Source organism: Periplaneta americana, chromosome 6 (assembly GCF_040183065.1).
Source record: "Periplaneta americana isolate PAMFEO1 chromosome 6, P.americana_PAMFEO1_priV1, whole genome shotgun sequence".
In the NCBI taxonomy this organism is placed as follows: Eukaryota; Metazoa; Arthropoda; class Insecta; order Blattodea; family Blattidae; genus Periplaneta; species Periplaneta americana.
Window position 1 is genome coordinate 57644855 of NC_091122.1, and position 18950 is coordinate 57663804.

An 18950-nucleotide genomic window follows, 5' to 3' on the forward strand; every position below is an offset into this window, starting at 1 on the left:
ACGTTGGGATAAACAAATTGATTTTATGTGTACAAGTATAAGAAAGACAATATATAAATTCGTAATACTTCGAAATTTTGTCAATAAGGAGACATTGAGAATAATATTTTTAGCTTTAGTACAATCATTAATACAATATTGTATAATAAATTGGGGTGGAGCAGCATCATCTGTACTTAATCCATTAATTTTATTACACAGAACATTAATAAAAATTTGTCTAACCAAAAATGTGGATTACCCAACAAATTTAATTTATACAGATTTTAAAGTATTAAATATTAAAGAAATTTATAAATATACAGTAGTTTACTAACTTACTATCACAGAAGTCAAATAAAACATAAATCTAATCGACATGAATATTGTACTCTAAAACAAAAGTCTACTTTCTCATTAATTGTGCCCATATGTCATTCAAGTGCAGCTCTTAAACATGGTGCTAGTTTCGGCCGAGGACTTTATAATAACATTACAAACCATTTTCCAAATTTGAAATATTTTAAAATTGAAGCTGTAAAAAAGAAATTTATAAAACTCTTCATGATATATCATATTACATATATATTTTGCAACTTATACGTGTATTTTAATTAATTGACAATAAGAGCAGTCATACAAGAATGTCAATGAGTATTATAACCATGTTGGTTTTTAGTATGTTTTATTTTGCATGCCACTAAATATGTTTTGTATTTGTAGAGATTATTGATATTGCTGAAATGTACGTCGTATCTGATGATGTTGGCGTAGTCCAACGAAAACGTTCATACGTCTTTTAAACATGTAATGCAAAGGTTTAACACCTTAAACATAAGCTGTGAAGTCAGTGACTGAAATAAATACTTTTAATATTCATGCAATATGTTTAAAAGACAATAATAATTATTGTTTGTTGTATAATCAACTGTCCGAAGACAGGTCTGAATCTCACAAGTGACACCAACAAGGCACCACTTATGAGGCGACTAGGCCAGGAGATAATGGGGTAGGGTGGTCAATTCCTTTCCCCCGCCATTGCATACCGACTAGCTACATATTACACTAGTCATACTTTTTTAATACTGTCAAATTTAAAATCAATTTAAACCCTACAAAAGTTGCTAACAGCAAGAGATTATGAGAAAGCCTTCGGTCTAATTAATATAGTACTGTATATTCATAACCACATCCATAACTAAGACATTAATTCTCGCTTTCATCAACAGCATCATAAAATAGCAAAACTAATATTTGTATACGGGATATGCATCCATGAATACGAAATCGAGCGTAGCTTTGCTATTAAAAGAATTCCCAGTCTGAATGATGAATTAAAACAAAGTAAAAATCGAAACGATACCAGTATTTGAAGTACCGATGATATCAAGAAAATATTTAGAATCATGAATCATTCATAGCTAGGACATGGAAGTGGCGAAAGACATGTGGTGTTGCCCCATCTTGCATGAAAATAATGGTGTGGTCATAGTTGCATTTTTGCGTGTTGCACAAGCAGGTACCTAATGTGCAGATGTACGCGAGGTGTTCATGTGTTTGATCTTTCCTGTCTTTTTCCCGCGCCCTTAACACATTGACTGCTTACAGCGCCATATTTTCACCTGGTGGCAAGACTTGGAACTGTTTTTGCATAATTCGCGAGCTCATTGCTTAATTAACATATCTAAGAAGTTTCACACTCCTACGATCATTACAGTCCGTGCTGTGTCACGCTGAACACCGTCTGTTTAATTATAACCACCTGATATATATGTATATATATATATATATATATATATAGCCTACATATATACTAGCTGAGAGCACCCGGCGTTGCACGGGTTTTCCTTTCTGCTTCTATTTTTAATTAAACTGGTTATTATATTTTCGGAAATCTCGGAAACCTAACTATAGACAACCAAAACGAATTGTCTTTACTTAGCTAAAATGAATCTTCACTTAACGTCACTTTCATGAATTGATTAACTCCTTAGCGAAATGTCTGCCAGCGTTAACTCAATTTAAAACAGTTCCATATCAGGCACCGAAAAGAAAACATGTCATCATGTGCCTGATGTTCAACGGTTTTTTTAATTATATATTTATTTGTTTTTATTTACTTATTTATTTATTCTGGTGTAGTTAAGGCCATTAGGTCTTCTCTTCCACACCGCCAGAAATACAAATAAAGTAACAGAAAAATGAAACAATGAACAAAGTAAAACCCAACGAAAATATGATTCCTTTTCCTCTTTCTGATCAGTTTCAGCATCGAATCAATATGTACATATATAATTTAATTTATATTCGAAGATTTTTTTACCCCTTGACCGCTGTACACCCATTCATATCATACCCAGTTTTTTTAACATTACTTGGAAAACTATCTCTCACAAATTCAGAACATATTACAGTAATTCTTATTTTATACACAGAATACAGATACCATATAAACTTGCAATAAGTCAGTTTTTAACATAAAAACTAATATTCTGAGAGACGTATAGGCTTAACGATATTTTCGAAATTAAGAGATTGTTATTTCCACAAAGCATAACATACTGCATTTGCAACGTGATTAGACAGATAGAATTTCCCAGCAACATATTTTCGGACGTCAACAACAATATTTTGAGAGACGTAAATTTTAGAATTTTAATAGGCCTACAGTGTTATTTTCAGTCGCCTTATGTACATTCACATACTATACGAGTATTAGCAACATGACAGAAATATCATTGAATTGCTTTTAGATAAGTGTAAAATCTTTTTTTCCCCCACTCATTTGTATAAAATACAGTCAAGGATGTGAAAAACACACAGTTTTTAAGTCAATGTCTGCAATTTTGAGCTACTGTCCTTGAGCTTCATTTTAATATGGCCATTACAAATGCTAATCGCACTGAAATTGCAGTTGCTTACAATCGAATGGGTATCCTAGCAATACGTGAGATAAAAAAATCTTCTGCTTTCGTTTTTCCAGTGAATACTTCCACTTCTGTTAACATTTCGCATGAGTTCTTCACACCAATCCTTGTTGGTGCATAATTTTGGTGAGTCAATATTTCGCAATAATACTTCTGGTTATTCAATATTAAGTAAATTACGTGGTAGAAATCTTGTAGTTCGAAAGAATTCTAGAATTCAGTTGGACAAAACACAGTCTGCTCACTATCTACAATTGAGTCATTCCACGTCAAATCGCACAGCAATGAAACACGACCTTCTGGGAAATGGTCGAATATTTTTTCATGAATTCCAGACATAAAATAAGGAGACCCGTATTTTTTTATTTTCACAATTATTAATTATTTGTGTAGTTATGAATATTTGAAGTTACGCAAATTATGCGCGCACTCTTACATAAACTCACTTGGAACTCTGTGTCTACATATAATTGAGATTTGCGGTTAGGCGCATTTGAAAGACGAAATACAACACTTTTTATTACTTTAGGCCTATCACAAATAAATTTAAAATTTGGCCTATTTTTTTAATCGTTTCCTTTTAAAAGCAAAATTACTATATTAAATAGCCAAGTTAAAAATCTGAAAAAATATAGACTTGTTCGCTGATGTATTATCTGTAAACTACTGCATTTATAAGTATGGGATCGGCAATTGACAATTTGTAACAATTTATTTTCCGGAGGCATACACGCGCTCGCGATGCCCAGCTAATTAACTGCTTGCAGCCATAGACTAGAAGGCGGCCCGTGGAAATTCCCCGTTGCATCTGATGTCACCATACTAATCATCAAATGATTAATACCTTAAGGAACAGTAAATATCTTATCTAAAATTATTTTATTATTGTCAGCTCAGCTAAGAGGGGAAGCCCTTCACAGTGCTGTATGTTTATACTGTAATATAGCCACGTGTTTGATGATAGCAAGGCTGGGTAAGGCAGTAAACTTTACGGCAGTAAACAGATGGCAGGAAAGAAAAATAATCAGTTTGGGTTTGAATTTCGCGCAGTGACGTGACTTCTATACAACATGAGTGATGGTAAAGATCGCGTAATATATAACAAGTGTTTAAATCCATTTACCTTCCTAATCACGCTTTTAAAAAGAAAAGTTCACTAAGACGCGTAAGTCGCGACTTATTGATAAAGCTCAATTTAAAGGAGTCTTTGAGTGTGCAAATATGTGATTTGTTCCGTAAAAATCAATCAATTTCCGCATAGGTCAGGTGAAATTATATGTGAAGCCGGTAGTTCTTGTGATATTAATAAACATGAATCAAATGAAAGTGCGGACAGAAAAAGTGATTATCCCAGTACTTCTTCTAGCAGTTCTATGGATACAGTGCTAGAAATCAGTAATATTGAGGAATTAAACAAGAGTTTGATGTCAATAGAATCCCCTATCAAGAAAAGAAAGATACAACAAAACGATACCCCCGTGAAAAGTTTCAAAAGTAAAAGGCTCCCTAGCATGTTAAGTTTTTCATGTAGAAGATGCATCATCATCCATTCAAAAGTCAGCCATATTTTATTTTTGACGGAATGCAAAGAAAGGTACAACCTGAAAATTACATAGTTATTGCAGACTTTTCTGAAAATTATTCATTTGTAATACAAGATTCAATACAAGGTGTGCATTGGAACATATGCAAAACCACAATACAATACAATTTTAATTTTACTTCCTACTTTATTTTATTTTATATTCTCTTATAGGCCTATTAATATTATATCTGAACTGTGACCGAACACGAGCGCTGCTCATTAGGTCTCAAATTTTGTTAATACTACTGCATCTCCTTTTTTATATTGATTGTATTATTTTATTTCTATTTCTCTTGTTTGTAATTATATTCTTTATTCTGTATATTTAAATAAATAAATAAATACATCCTTTCGTAGTATATTTCAAAGGAGATACAAAAGTAATGTGATCTCAGAAACCATGAAACATGACACCGATCCCTTTCACTTTTTTCAATCCGAAGCAATCAATTTCTTAAAGCAAGAATTCAACGATATGAAAAAAATCATCTACTTTTCCAATGGATCAAGTTCACAATACAAAAAAAAAAAGAATTTTAAAAATAATTGCTTACATGAAGACGATTATGGAATTAGTGCTGAATGACACTTTCAGCACTAATTCCATAATCGTCTTCATGTAAGCAATTATTTTTAAAATTTTGGCATTGGAGATACTGTTAAAAGACTTGCCAAGAGAGTTAGCCTATACAAGATCCTATAACACCAAAAAAAAAAAACCCGTTTGATTGGTCACAAAAAAAACATTTCTAACGTGTCATTTATATTTTGTCCATTCAATAAGCACAAAAACCACACTGAAAATTTGCAGGCCAGATACCGTAATCTAAAACCAATAACTGGTACATTCAAATTATATTCTTTCATTCCATTGTCAAAAACTGAAGATTTAGTAAAACAATTTAATTTTCTTTCAAGAAAGAAGGTAGGCGAATAAAAATTTAAAATGTGAATGAAAAGAAACATTTGAAAAGCATAATGTACAATTATTTGAAGATATCATAATAAGTAAATTAGCAGTGTTTCCTCGAGTAACTTGATGCGTACTGGGTGTAATGTTGCAACGTTCAGTCAATTATCCAGCGCCGATAAACCTCGTAGCGCGCTTTAACGCTTCCCGTCCACTGCTGCTGCGCCGACCGCTACACATTCTGTCATAAGCAGGGAAAGGATTTATATGTAAATACATATTTACTTATAAAGCTAATATAATTTATATTTTGCATTATCTTTATGTTTCACAATGTGTAGGGTTGAAAAATCCTACTTTTATTTTCCATATTTTTCCATATTTTAGAGTTTAGTACATATTTTCGTTAATTTCCATATATTTTCCATATTTCATATAAAACAGTCCATATTATATTAGGTTTAACAATAAAACAAAACAAAATTCCATTAACTTTTAAAAATACATTTCAACAATAGAGATTTAAACACATGTTCAGTAATCCCTTTAACATCAGAGTTATTTGAAAATTAGCAGTCCTATCAACAATGGGAAAGTAAGTTACAAAACTGTATTAATTTAATTTAAAATTTTTAACAGACTTCAGTTGTGCAGCTCAACAGTTAAATGCCAGTCAGAGTACACATAGGTTCAGTTTTGTAAATCATACTATAAAGACGGTAAATATGCCAAAAGTACGTCATTCAGTCAATTTAAAATCAAAACTAACAAGTTACATTTCAGAATTTAAAGAAGATGGTTTATCAACTGACAATAAAATATTATTTTGTAATTTGTGTCAGTGTGCAGTATCATCTACACAAAAGTTCCTGGTGCAACAACACATTACAACTAGTAAACATCAGGCCAACAAACAACTAAATTCCAAGCAGAGACAATTGTTTTTAACACAACCAACAACATCGAATGTAAGATCTGAGTTTAACATCGACCTGTGCCGTTCTCTCATCTCTGCTGATATTCCTCTCTACAAACTAAAGAATAAGGTCTTCAGGGAATTCCTTGAAAAATATACTCAACATACAATCCCGGATGAGTCAACACTTAGGAAGACGTATGCTCCATCCATCTACGATGAGACAATACAGAAGATAAGAGATGAAATTAAAGATAGTTCAATTTGGGTTTCCATTGATGAGACTCCCGACAAAGAAGGTAGACTTGTTGGTAATGTAGTTATCGGTTTGTTAAGTGAACAATATTCTGAACGAATTCTTTTACATTGTGATGTTCTAGAAAAGTGCAATAACAAAACTATAGTTAAACTGTTCAACGAAGCTATGGGTATCCTGTGGCCAAAGGGTATTATGTACGATAATGTGTTATTCTTTATTAGCGATGCTGCCCCTTATATGGTCAAAGCTGGACAAGCATTATCTGTTGTATATCCTAAATTGACTCATTTTACTTGTGTGGCGCATGCATTTCATCGTGTGGCAGAAGTGGTCAGAGACAATTTCCCTAAAGTAGATTTGTTGATTTCATCAGTGAAAAAAGTATTTCTCAAAGCTCCCAGTAGAGTTAACGTGTTGAAAGAAATGTACCCTGAAATTCCATTGCCACCAAAGCCAATTTTAACTAGATGGGGTACATGGCTAGAAGCAGTTGAATATTATGCCGAACATATAGACTCTATTAACAATGTTCTCCTTGCATTGGACTCTGAAGATGCAGTCTCAATTGATACTGCGAAAACAGTTACCTGTGACATAAGTGTGAAGAATGACTTAGCTCACATTCAGCATACATTTTCATGCATCATAAAAACGCTCAAAAGTCTCCAAAATAGGCACCTTTCACTATCTGAAAGTTTTGAAATTATAAATAGTACTGTGGAACAACTGAATCGTGGTAGAGGTAAAGTTGCAGATGCAGTAAGAGCTAAGGTGGACACTGTACTTTCAAAAAACCCTGGATATGAAGAACTACAAAAGGTTGTTGCTGTGATGAGTGGTGAATCAACAGTGAAGATTAACTTGGACTTATCCCCAGCAGACATTGTGAAATTGAATTATGTACCAGTTACTTCTTGTGACGTCGAACGCTCTTTTAGTCAGTATAAATCTATCCTCAGAGACAATAGAAGAAGATTCACTTTTCAGCACTTGAAAGAAATGTTTGTAACCTATTGTTATGGTAACAGACAATAAAAATTGTGTTTTGTTGAAACTACATTGGAAGATAAGGTACGTCCATTATATTTTTTGTTTAGTTTGATTAAAATGTACCAATATTTAACGTACATAGTCATTTTTTTATAATTTTAAGTCCATATTTAATTCCATATTTTGGTAAAAATCCATATTTAATTCCATATTTTGGTAAAAATAACTACATATATATTTACATATTTCATATATTTTTAGTCCATATAAATCCGTTCCCTGGTCATAAGTAATTAAATTTCCATTAAACTATTGGAGATCCCATTCTTATTTTTTCTGGAATTATTAAGAATACTTCATTGCACCTAGTAGGCATTTTTTTAGATTTTTAATAGGGCTATTTCACATTGATGTATATGTTTTGAAAATTGAATTATAAAAAAAATTTGAAATAATTATATTAAAATTAGTTAGTAAATATTTAATAAAAGACAGTACTTTAAGCTTTCAAATGCATTTTTTTTTTTCAAAAAAATTTTAACATCAATATCGTCAGAAATATGACGCTTTAAATGTTGCATTGTGCGACATTTTTAACGAATTTTAACATGTAATATTTTAAAAACATGTGGACTTAGGAGGAAATAAAAATACACTTGTTGGTTTATGAGACCAATTGAGTTGGTAAAAAAATATAAACGCAATCAGAAATATGAAGGTCAAAATTTGTATAATTTTGTGCGATTTGACGTGGAATGACTCAATTGCATCAATAAATTCATAATACGGTCCTAGACTGCGTAAAGATATTGCAGGCATCTAGTTTTAGCCTTCGTGTTGTGTATCAGCAATGTTATTTAATTTCGTATTATAATTTCCATGGCTTCCTGAATGTCGATATTTAATACAACAAACAATAATAAAAAACAATTGACTATAGATGATTGCATTTTTAATATTTTTTTTTCACGCTGTTATTTAATTTATACTCGCTTTAACATCTTTGGTCATATCGCGAGTTAATCTTTTGGGTGAAATCCGAAGGCGTGTGTACTATTGTTGAGACTGGTTCTATTGTTGTGAACTAGATGGCGACTGTATATGTATTACTGATTTGTTATGAATATGATTTCGGCGATGAATGAGGCCGGTGATATTCAGGGATGTTGTTGCCCAAATTTCCACGCATTTGCTTTGCGGTTGAGGAAAAACCCTGAAAAACCTCAACCAGGAAATACAACCCGACCGGGAATCGAACCCGGGCCCTCTGCGTAAGAGACCAGCATGCTGACCCCTACACCACAGAAGTGATCATTTTTAATATTACACTTGAATGTTTGATTGTATTTAGTTTTATTTTTTATTTTTTAGTAAAGTTACGTCCATTTTGCACAATTTTAATATAGCCTATGCTTTTCACCTGGTTATGAAGGTCAAATGTGCAAACTTTGGCACAAATCGGTCAAAGCGTGTAGATTTGTATAGAGAACATACATACGTATATACCCACATTCACTTTTATATATTAGACAAGAAGGTGATGTAACCCGTCAGTGGTTTAGACATCCACTGTAAATGAACCGGGGAGGAGAGCTGTAGTACTGGGCTATGGTGGCTTCGAACTTGGTCTATGGCTGGAACTCCACGTGAGAGATCAGGCGCCAGCTCTGTTTTTTGTTGTTTTGTTTATGATGAAAGATTGACAGGACGAAAACAGAGAGAACTGAAAAGAAATAGAGGATCTAACAAAAGGAAGATGTGATTTAATGTACCGTGAAGTAAAATATTTGGACTTCACAAATAAGTAAAGCAAATCCATATGTTTTATAGAGGACCAAATAGGACATGAAATACAGATAGACCAGGAATACTGAACAGATGGACGAAATAATTATGTATTAGAGTTATAATTATAAAATAGGGAATCGTCCAAATGATGTAGCTATAGAAGACGAAACAACCTATCAGAAGACGAAAAGGGATTTTCTGTTTTAAGGGTATATGTACGTGAACGACCACAATTATTATGAGAAAATTCAGGCTCTAAATTTCTAAAATTTTATAAGGAAATGAACTCACAATTGGATAAAAATTACAAGGTACCACAACAAAACTTCTTAGAACTTAAATATCCGATAAAAGTATAAAAAAAAAAGTTACTAATAATATTTTTAAGAATTCACTTTTTACTTTAAATCATTTTTTCCAAAATTTGAAAATTTTCACACATATTATTTCATAACTCCACAACCATTAGAGATAGAATTCTGAAATTGTGTACACTGATTTAACATGCATTTATGCAAACGGTAGACTAGAATAATGCCCATTTCTTTAAAAATAGAAAAATTTGGCCACAAACATTATGTAAATTTTAATATATTTTACATAGGACAAATAAAGAATTAATTGTATTAAAATAAACAACCCTACATGTCTGAGAGTAGTCTACTTTTCAGAAATAAGAGTTTATTATATTCAGGAAAAATATTAACGATGTCAGAGAGACCATAACAACATCATGGTTACCAAATGATGCAAGTGCAGATTTTTTTGTTTTTTTTTTTTTCATACTCTGATAAAACTGGTTTGAAAAATATTATTAGTAACCTTTTTTACACTTTTATCAGATATTTAAGTTCTAATAAGTCTTTTTGCGGTACCTTGTAATTTTTGTCCAATTGTGAGTTCATGTTCTTATAAAATTTAAGAAATTTAGAACCTGCATTTTCTGATAATATTTGTGGTCTTTCACATACATATACTCTTAAGGGAAGAAGTTGAGCTAGTGCTTAGGGAAATGGAGAATGGGAAAGCAACAGGAGTTGATGGAATCCCCAATGAATTAGTGTAATGCTGGAGTGAAGACAATAAGAAAATTCTATCATTATGCAACGAAATACCAATATATGACAAAGGCACCTGACCTTAATATTTTACGGATACAGTATTGCTTCCAATATGGAAGGAAAATAATGTCAAGAAATGTAGGCTAACGAGTTCAGGACAATCAGCTTGATATTACATTCGGCGAAGATTCTTCTGCGAATACTTATTCGACGTTTATATTCTAAATGAAAGAACAGTTGGAAGAAGAGCACTTTGGCTTCAGGAAGGAAAAATTTACGAGAGATGCAATTGGACTGCTGCGAACAAACGGCGAAAGATACTTAGAGAAGAATAAAGAAGTGTATATAGTATTTGTGGACCTGGAAAAGGTGTTTGACTGAGTGGACTGGAATAAACTGATGGGGATCCTAAAGAAATTTGGCGTGTATTGGAAAGGGAGGAGACTGTATAGTAACCTTTGTGCGAAACGAGTGAAAGTCAGGATAGGAGAAGAAATGTCAGAAGGAAGTAAAATTTGGAGAGTAATACGACAAGGATGCCCTTTACCACCTACTCTGTTCAACATCTACTTGGAGGGTGTAGTGAAGAACTGTTTTCAGAACATGGGAGGAGTGAAAGTAGGAGGAAAAAGAATAAAGTTATAAGATTTACTGATGATACTAAAAGATATGCTACTGAACCTACATGACAGCTATGAGCAGTATGGGATGAAGATAAAGTCAACAAAACGAAGACCATAGTCACAGGAAAAAAATAAAGAAGGTAAACTTGCGAATTCTAAATGAGGCAGTAGAGCAAGTGGACAGCTTCAAATACTTAAATGCCATCGTCCTGGGCCGGGATCTAACCCGCAACCTTGAGCACAGAAGGTCAGCGCTATACAGACTACGCTACCCAGGCCGAACTTTTAGTAGAAAAAGGATGATCTTCTTCGGACCTCTGGAGAAAGAAATAAGGAAGAGACTAGTGAAATGCTTTGTGTAGAGTTTAGCATTGCATAGGGCAGAAACATGGACATTACGATGAAGTGAAAAGAAGCGACTAGAAGCATTTCAAATGTGGGTATGGAGAATTATTCAATACTGAACAAATTTATAAGTATACTCTGTTAAAATTTTATATTACAGGCACATAATCATGACACAAGACGAAATAATAATTCAACAATAGCAGAACCTCAATGTTTCACATCTGCTGGTCTAAAGCATAGCATTAATTTTGGCCGTCGCTTGTATAATTCTGTAGCTAAATTACACACAGAACTTCTAACACGTAACCTACTGACATACAAAGAGAAAATTAGAAATGTGTTAATGTCTTCAATTTGATTAAATAAATTTTTTAGCCTATGTGTATGATTTAATCACCCTACATTATATTTGAATTGGTTATTTATGAAGGGACCTAAGTCATTATTTTGTGAAAATGAGTTTGTAGTGCAATAACTGCTCTTTGGGTGTAGATACATCGATTTAGATATGAAGAGGACTAAGTTTCACACTCTAATGCTTTGTAGAATTTATGATACAATTTTTATTTCAGCCTTAATTTCAAAATTTCAGCCTATAAGCAGTTTTTCTTAAGTTGCTAACAATTTAGTATTCAAGACTTAGGCCCTTTCATAAATAACCCATTCATTTGTACTTTATAATTTCGAAATATATATTTTTATAAATTGTTCTACTTGATTCACGTACGTTATTATTCTTCTCTGTGTTAATATTATGTTCTGTAATTTCATTGTAGCAGTCAGTTTACTTTTAGTTGCTATTTTATTTTATTTATATACTAGCTGAATGCACCCGGCGTTACCCGGGTTGTCCTTTTTTTCTTCTTTTTATAATTAAAGTTTAAACTGGTTGTTAGCCTTTTCGGAAATCTCAGAAACCCAACTATAAACAATCAAAACGAATTGTCTTTATTAAGTTTTCCTCGCCATAAAGACGAATTTTTATATAGCGTCACTTACATGAATTAATGAATTTCTTAGCCAAATGCCTGTAAGGATTAACTCGATTTAAAACATCTGCAGATCAGGCAACGAAAGAAAACATTTCCTCACTTGCCTTACGTTCAAATATTTTTCAATTTGTATCTGTTTATTTATTATGGTGTAGTTAAGGCCCTTAGACCTTCTCTTTCACGTCAACAGAAATACAAATAAAATAATTTAAAAAATCAAACTAAAAATAAAGTAAAACCAAACGAAAATTTACACAGATTACAGTCATTCAAAATTTAAATGATTTTGCATTGTCTAGCAGCAAAACAAAAACACTCCTCGGTCCCTATACGCTCACTTAGCATTATCTCAATGCTCTACAAATCTTACGTTTAATTTTCTGCCGGTCAGTAACTGTTAAATTTCTTAGTCGTGAGAGTCAGCGTATTAAAAAAACATTACAACCTTTTGTCCGTCTCCTTTCCTTCCCACCGTAAATGTGACGTTGCACAGAGGCAGAGATAAAATAATTATAAGATCTTACATTGATCTGAAACTGTACATTTCACGTAATTTCATGCCTGTATGTGCTTTCACTTGAATTTCAGAGACAACTGATGATAAACAGGGAAATCCTTTGTTCCTAATCTGAACCCAATGGGATGTCATTATGAGCCAAAATGTCTCTCTGTCGGTCGTATCAAAGAATCAATAAAATATACGTAGGATAATATTTATATATATAATTTTTGAACTGGTAATGGAAATTACGGGAAAACGGCTGAACGGATTTTAATAAATGACCCCTCATTTTGAAGCTTGGAACCCAAAGTTTTTCGGAAAAATAGTAGTTTTCAGTGAAATGTCAATTTTCCTACATCATTTTCCTTTTTTCCAAAATCCATCTTTCGTCAGTTTTGAGAACTAATTAATTGCATTCACGGCCGACTTGATGTTCACTTCCTTAAGCGAAGCGAGCATCAAGTCGGCCGTGTTGCATTTCAGAATAAAACAAAATACACACTTCAATAAACAGTAGACTATTAGACGAAAGCCATGGCCTACAGGATTGCTGACGTAGAGTTCAGACGGCTCAGATTCTTTCCCATCATAATGCCAATATGTCGATCTTCATTTGCGCAATTTTTTGATAACGTATAAAAAATGATTTACAGGTCTGATTCTCTGGTCTGTTAGTTTTCCGAGTACAGCTGTGTATTGGATATTAAGAACTACAAAACTTAAGAATGTTTGATGACATTACTACCATTAAAAATGAAATATTATTATAGTTAATGCAACACATAATGCTATACTGATATATGAAAGTGAAACCTTTTGGGGCTTTATGTAAGTAGACGCAGAGAAAGAATATTTTATATTAGATCTTCATTTCTATAATTTACTCAGTAACGGCTATAGGCCTATATAAACTTATGTTACTGAAAACTATAAAACTTACGTAAGGTAACAATATTGTTATTAGAAATGAAATACTTTTACAATTATTAATCAAGTGGTGTGGGTCCTTTTCATATATGTAATGGTAGTAATTTTCCTAGGTAGTAATTGAGTCATGCTTCCTATTTTAGCTGCGTCTTTAAACTACATCAAAATTAATTTCATACTTCTTTGGTTTAATTGATTAGATTTGTGATCGCTGCCAAGCATATTTTGTTGTAGGGAAAATAGCATGCCATTTCACTTCTTGCTACCGTGATGAGTAAGTTTATTTCCCGCAACCAGCAACAAATGAAACACTGAAGCTGCTAACGATTTACGATGGACAATTTTATCTAGGGCGCATATAAGATAACATATCATTCGCTTCATTTTCCACATCTCAGCAATAAATTCCTCACAACAGCCTATATTACAGAAAATATACGAAATAACATTCACTGTTACACAAATTAATCCATCAGTATTTGATAGATCAGTATTGTCTGGAAGAAGCGCAAAAAATTACAATTCATAAGAAAAGACCAAAAGGTATTACTTATTGATAAAATAAGAGGCCTACAAGATTTTGTAGTCTCTTGATCACCTCAGCAAGATCTCTTAGTGGGGAAAAAGTGATTCTGCCCTCTACATTTCAGGGTAGTTCACGAAGCATGCAGCAGCTATACCAAGATGCTAAGTCAAAGCATGACAAACCTTACATTTTCTTAACTTTCACATACAATCTGCAATGACCCGAAATAGCTACTGCACTACTCCCACATGAAAAACCCACTGATCATCCTGACATTGTTACTAGCGATTTCTCATTGAAACTCAAGAACTGAAGACGGATAGGTTCAAGGAAAAGTATTTGGCAAAAAAAAAAAAAAAAAAAAAAAACATTCAGAGGGAGTATTTTTCACTATTATTTAAACAAATAACTATCAAAATGTCTGGTATTCTTCATTGAAAATAAATCTGAGCAATTTTTATTTGAACTTTTTATGGACTTCGTTTGCAGCAATTGCTGCACAAGCCACCAGTTTAATTTATGCTGTAGGATTTTTTACCTCTTGACCGCTGACATCCGCTTATATCAGACCCAGTTTTTTTAATATGACTTTAGAAATTATCTCTCACAAATTCAGAACATATTAATTATATTAATTCTTATTTTATATAACTGCAGAATAAAGATACAATATAAACTCTCAATAAGTCATTTTTTAAGACGAAGACTAATATTCTGGGGGACGTATACAGGTATATTAGAAATTAAGAGATTGTTTTTCCACACCGCGTAACATTCTACATTGGCAATGTGATTATACAGCTAGAATTTCGCAATAACACATTTTCGGGCATGATCAATAATATTTTGAGACGTATATTTTAGAATTAATGCAGTGCTATTTTCGGTCGTATTACGTACTAGTACATTCACATAATCTACTACATTAGGAACATGACAAAATTATAATTGAATTGCTTTTTGATATGTGTAAAATCTTTTTTTTTTTTTTTTCCCCACTACTTTTGCATAAAATATAGTTGAGAATGTGATAAACACACAGTTTTTAAATTAATGTTTGCCAACGGAGCAAAGAGCCTAACATTCTGAGAAGCTTCAAGCCTCCTGATCCGAAATAGTTAATTTTGTATTGGTCTGTGAGTACAGTAGCATTCATTTTTATGCTTAGGAGTGAAGAAATAAGCATTCGTGGATTCACCAGCCTTCTAGGAACCTCTCCCTCTCTGTCTCTCGCTCATAATCATAACAACATACCTACACAATTACACAAGAGCTTCTCTGGTTACGGAGTCAGTTACAGATTTTAGTCATTTTGTACAATTTCAAAATTTATTTTTGTCTCAAATTTGTTGATTATGGGCTCAAGTGAACAGTCTATTGCGCTTTTGCTCAATTTTTCTCTGCCGAACGAATCGCCATAATTATCTAAAGTTGCCAATTCTGGAATTTTGGAAACTAACTGTGGAATGCTAAAATATTAAATCTCAATTCATGTTTCAAAATATAACAAAAATTTCCAAAATTCCTCTTTCTCTGCCGCACTCTAATGCTTCTGTAGAAGACATATTTGCCATGATGCCTGACATTAAAACAAGAAATAAATAGACTGTTGACACACAGTGCTAGTTAAACACTTATGCGTATAAAATTAGGCATATGCAACATGAGAAAGGTATGCTATGAGTATCCTGTAACGCAAGAAGTGCTTAAATTATTTAAAGAAAGAAGCAGAAATGGAACAAAAGAAAAGACGAAACTATTGGACTTATGGTGGATAAAAGTGAGATGGCAAAAAACGAGGAAACCCAAATTCATATAACTGTAAGTAGGCCCTACAATTTTTGTAGGCCTAATTAATACATGGATACCATATGTGATTGTTGCGTATTATTTGACTAACGTAGGGATATTTTACAAATTGTGAGGATTTTTTAAACATCTGTAGGGATTTCCGTATGAAAAACCTGGCAACACTGCTCCGTCATCACTTGAAAAGTCGTTTTCATTCGTCATGTGTTTAAAATACAAATGCCATTAATTCACGTTACTATGTTATAACATGAACCCTACTCGTACATACCGGGTGTATCTCTTGCTCGTATTTTTCAGAATGTAGGCAACACTGTATTTTATGGGATGAAATTGAAATTCTGGTGACCTTCGTATAGGGATATCTTCCTGCACACAAGCCAGACGCTTCAACCCTACTATACTAGTGACTTTCATGAACAACGGAACAGTTAGTTGTACTTAAGAAACTGCCTTCACAAGTGATACGCACTCTGGTTTCCAGAGCAAAGTTTCGTACTGTACTCCAACCACCAGAAAGTCTCCAGGGAATGAGACGCAGCGGGGTGATGTTATGAATGAATGTTGATGTCATAAGCTGTCATAAAGCCACACACGTGGGTACTCGTATCTCTATTGGTTATCTCTCAAAGCACAAACAACAACACTGATATACACATTTTATACTACCCTAGTTACAAAATTAGATCACGGTTAATTTCCTGGTCTTTTAATCCCTCCATAAAGGAAATAACATATGCAGGAGAGCGCATGATTTTTAAACTGATGTTATAACGGTAATATTATCTATCTACTTCGCTCCTATAGATGACAGAATAGTAAGCACATTCCTTTCACGGTTTATCTCCTGGTTGGAGAACAGTATTTACGGTACTGCCTGTGAATGTACGGGTTTATATAACTTTGAAAGATATAGGGGCAAGAGTTACATTCGATATATACTACAAAAATCATTTATACGTTTTTATTTTATAACAAACCAATATTTCAGTAGCTCTAAATGAGTAAAAAGATCCAATAGTGTTTTTAATTGGTTATTTAACGACGCTGTATCCACTACTAGGTTATTTAGTGTCTATGAGATTGTTGATAGTGTCGACCTGGTTGGCGAGTTGGTATAGCGCTGGCCTTCCATGTCCAAGGTTGAGGGTTTGATCCCGGGCCAGATCGATGGCATTTAAGTGTGCTTAAATGCGACAGGCTCATGTCAGAGATTTACTGCCACGTAAAAGAACTCCTGCGGGACAAAATTCCGGCACATCCGGCGACGCTGATATAACCTCTGCAGTTGCGAGCGTTGTTAAATAAAACATAACTTTTAACTTGGTGATAGTGAAATATTTAGAGAGATGAGGCCGAGGATTCGCTATAGATTACCTGGCATTCACCTTATACTTGGAGAAACCTCGGGAAAAAAAAACCAATCAGCCCAAGCAAGTTTCAGCACAACACTGGAGGAACATGATCTCCACACCACAAAACATCTCAGCTCCTTTCCCGCTCAACTGCAAGACATCTCTAACGAGAAAATTTTGACGCGTTTACTTCAATGGTTCTTAAACACAATGCATGAAAAGTACAGCTTAAAATCACGTCCTTGAACGTTTCTTTAACTAAATGGATGGCAAAGTAAACGAAATAGCCGATTATATAAAAATCTCAATTCTGGTCGAAAGTGGACTTGAATGATTTTTGATCTCACCGCCTCAAATGTTAGATATTTTCTAGGAAATGCACAATTCCAGCATCAACAAAAAACAAAGTGACTACTCCCTATAATTGCGTTAAACGTAGCCTATGTGACCTACTGATCATGAGTTACGAATATTGTGAGCATGGTTTGGATTGTAAGGTTTTTGGAATTTGAAATAAAATGTTGGTATTTCTTTTTATTTGTCTTTATATTTCACGCATTTAAATTTAATAAGGCGGAGCCTTCTCGTTAATGACTTAATAATCCCTTCCTCTTTCCATGAGGCCTAATATGCTTTCACGCGACGTGAAGCATACGTGTTTTTTATTGCTGGTACAAAGGAAAATAAATAAATACTCAAAGAAATGTTACTTGTACCAAAAATAAATGAAATAACGACGTACTTTCGCAATACCTTATTCCAATGAATTAACCATTATGTGGCTAGTAAATTGACACTGTTTTGCCGCTTTATGTTGTTTCGCCTCTGATGTGAAAGGTCTAGGATATCATATACATTTTGAATGTCATGTGATTATCTGTCGTGCTTTTCTACAAATATTTCAGATGCCCAGGAAGCCAATTTTAGTTTGAACCTCGTCAGTCATCATAGCAATACTGTTATCCTAAATTATTTGTTATTAATTTTTTAATATAATTTTAAGTAGGCCAATGCCAAGTATAAAGATCTATGAAAAACTGAAGAAACATACCTTCAACATAATATGTAACAAAACACATAATTATTTATTATGTATGTGCCAACTAGCGTAAACTTTAAATCCTGTAAATAAGAAGTGAAAAGAAACATATTTATAACTAATTTATTACAAAAGAAATAATATTAATAAACAAACCTTGAAAACCAACAAAGAGAGTGTATGTATCTACAAATTATAGGTAGTTCTGACGTATAGCAGGCATTCCGCATCTTCAACAAAACTGGAACATTTATGGGATCACAAAACAGCTGTTTACAATGAACTTGAAAATCAACGGCGTAATTTTATTGATACAGCAGGCGAGACCCAACAATTTGGCTAGAATTCTGATACACCACAAACCACAAGTAAGACTATAAAAATGTAGTTTATACAATATTTAATATATAGAAG

At 33.2% G+C, this 18950-nt stretch overlaps 1 protein-coding gene across 5 annotated transcripts in view; it reads right to left on the reverse strand.

Moving 5' to 3' along the window:
* Positions 1 to 18950, reverse strand: part of LOC138701339 (protein qui-1) — a 1858863-nt gene that overhangs the window by 1407972 nt on the left and 431941 nt on the right. The window lies entirely within an intron of this gene.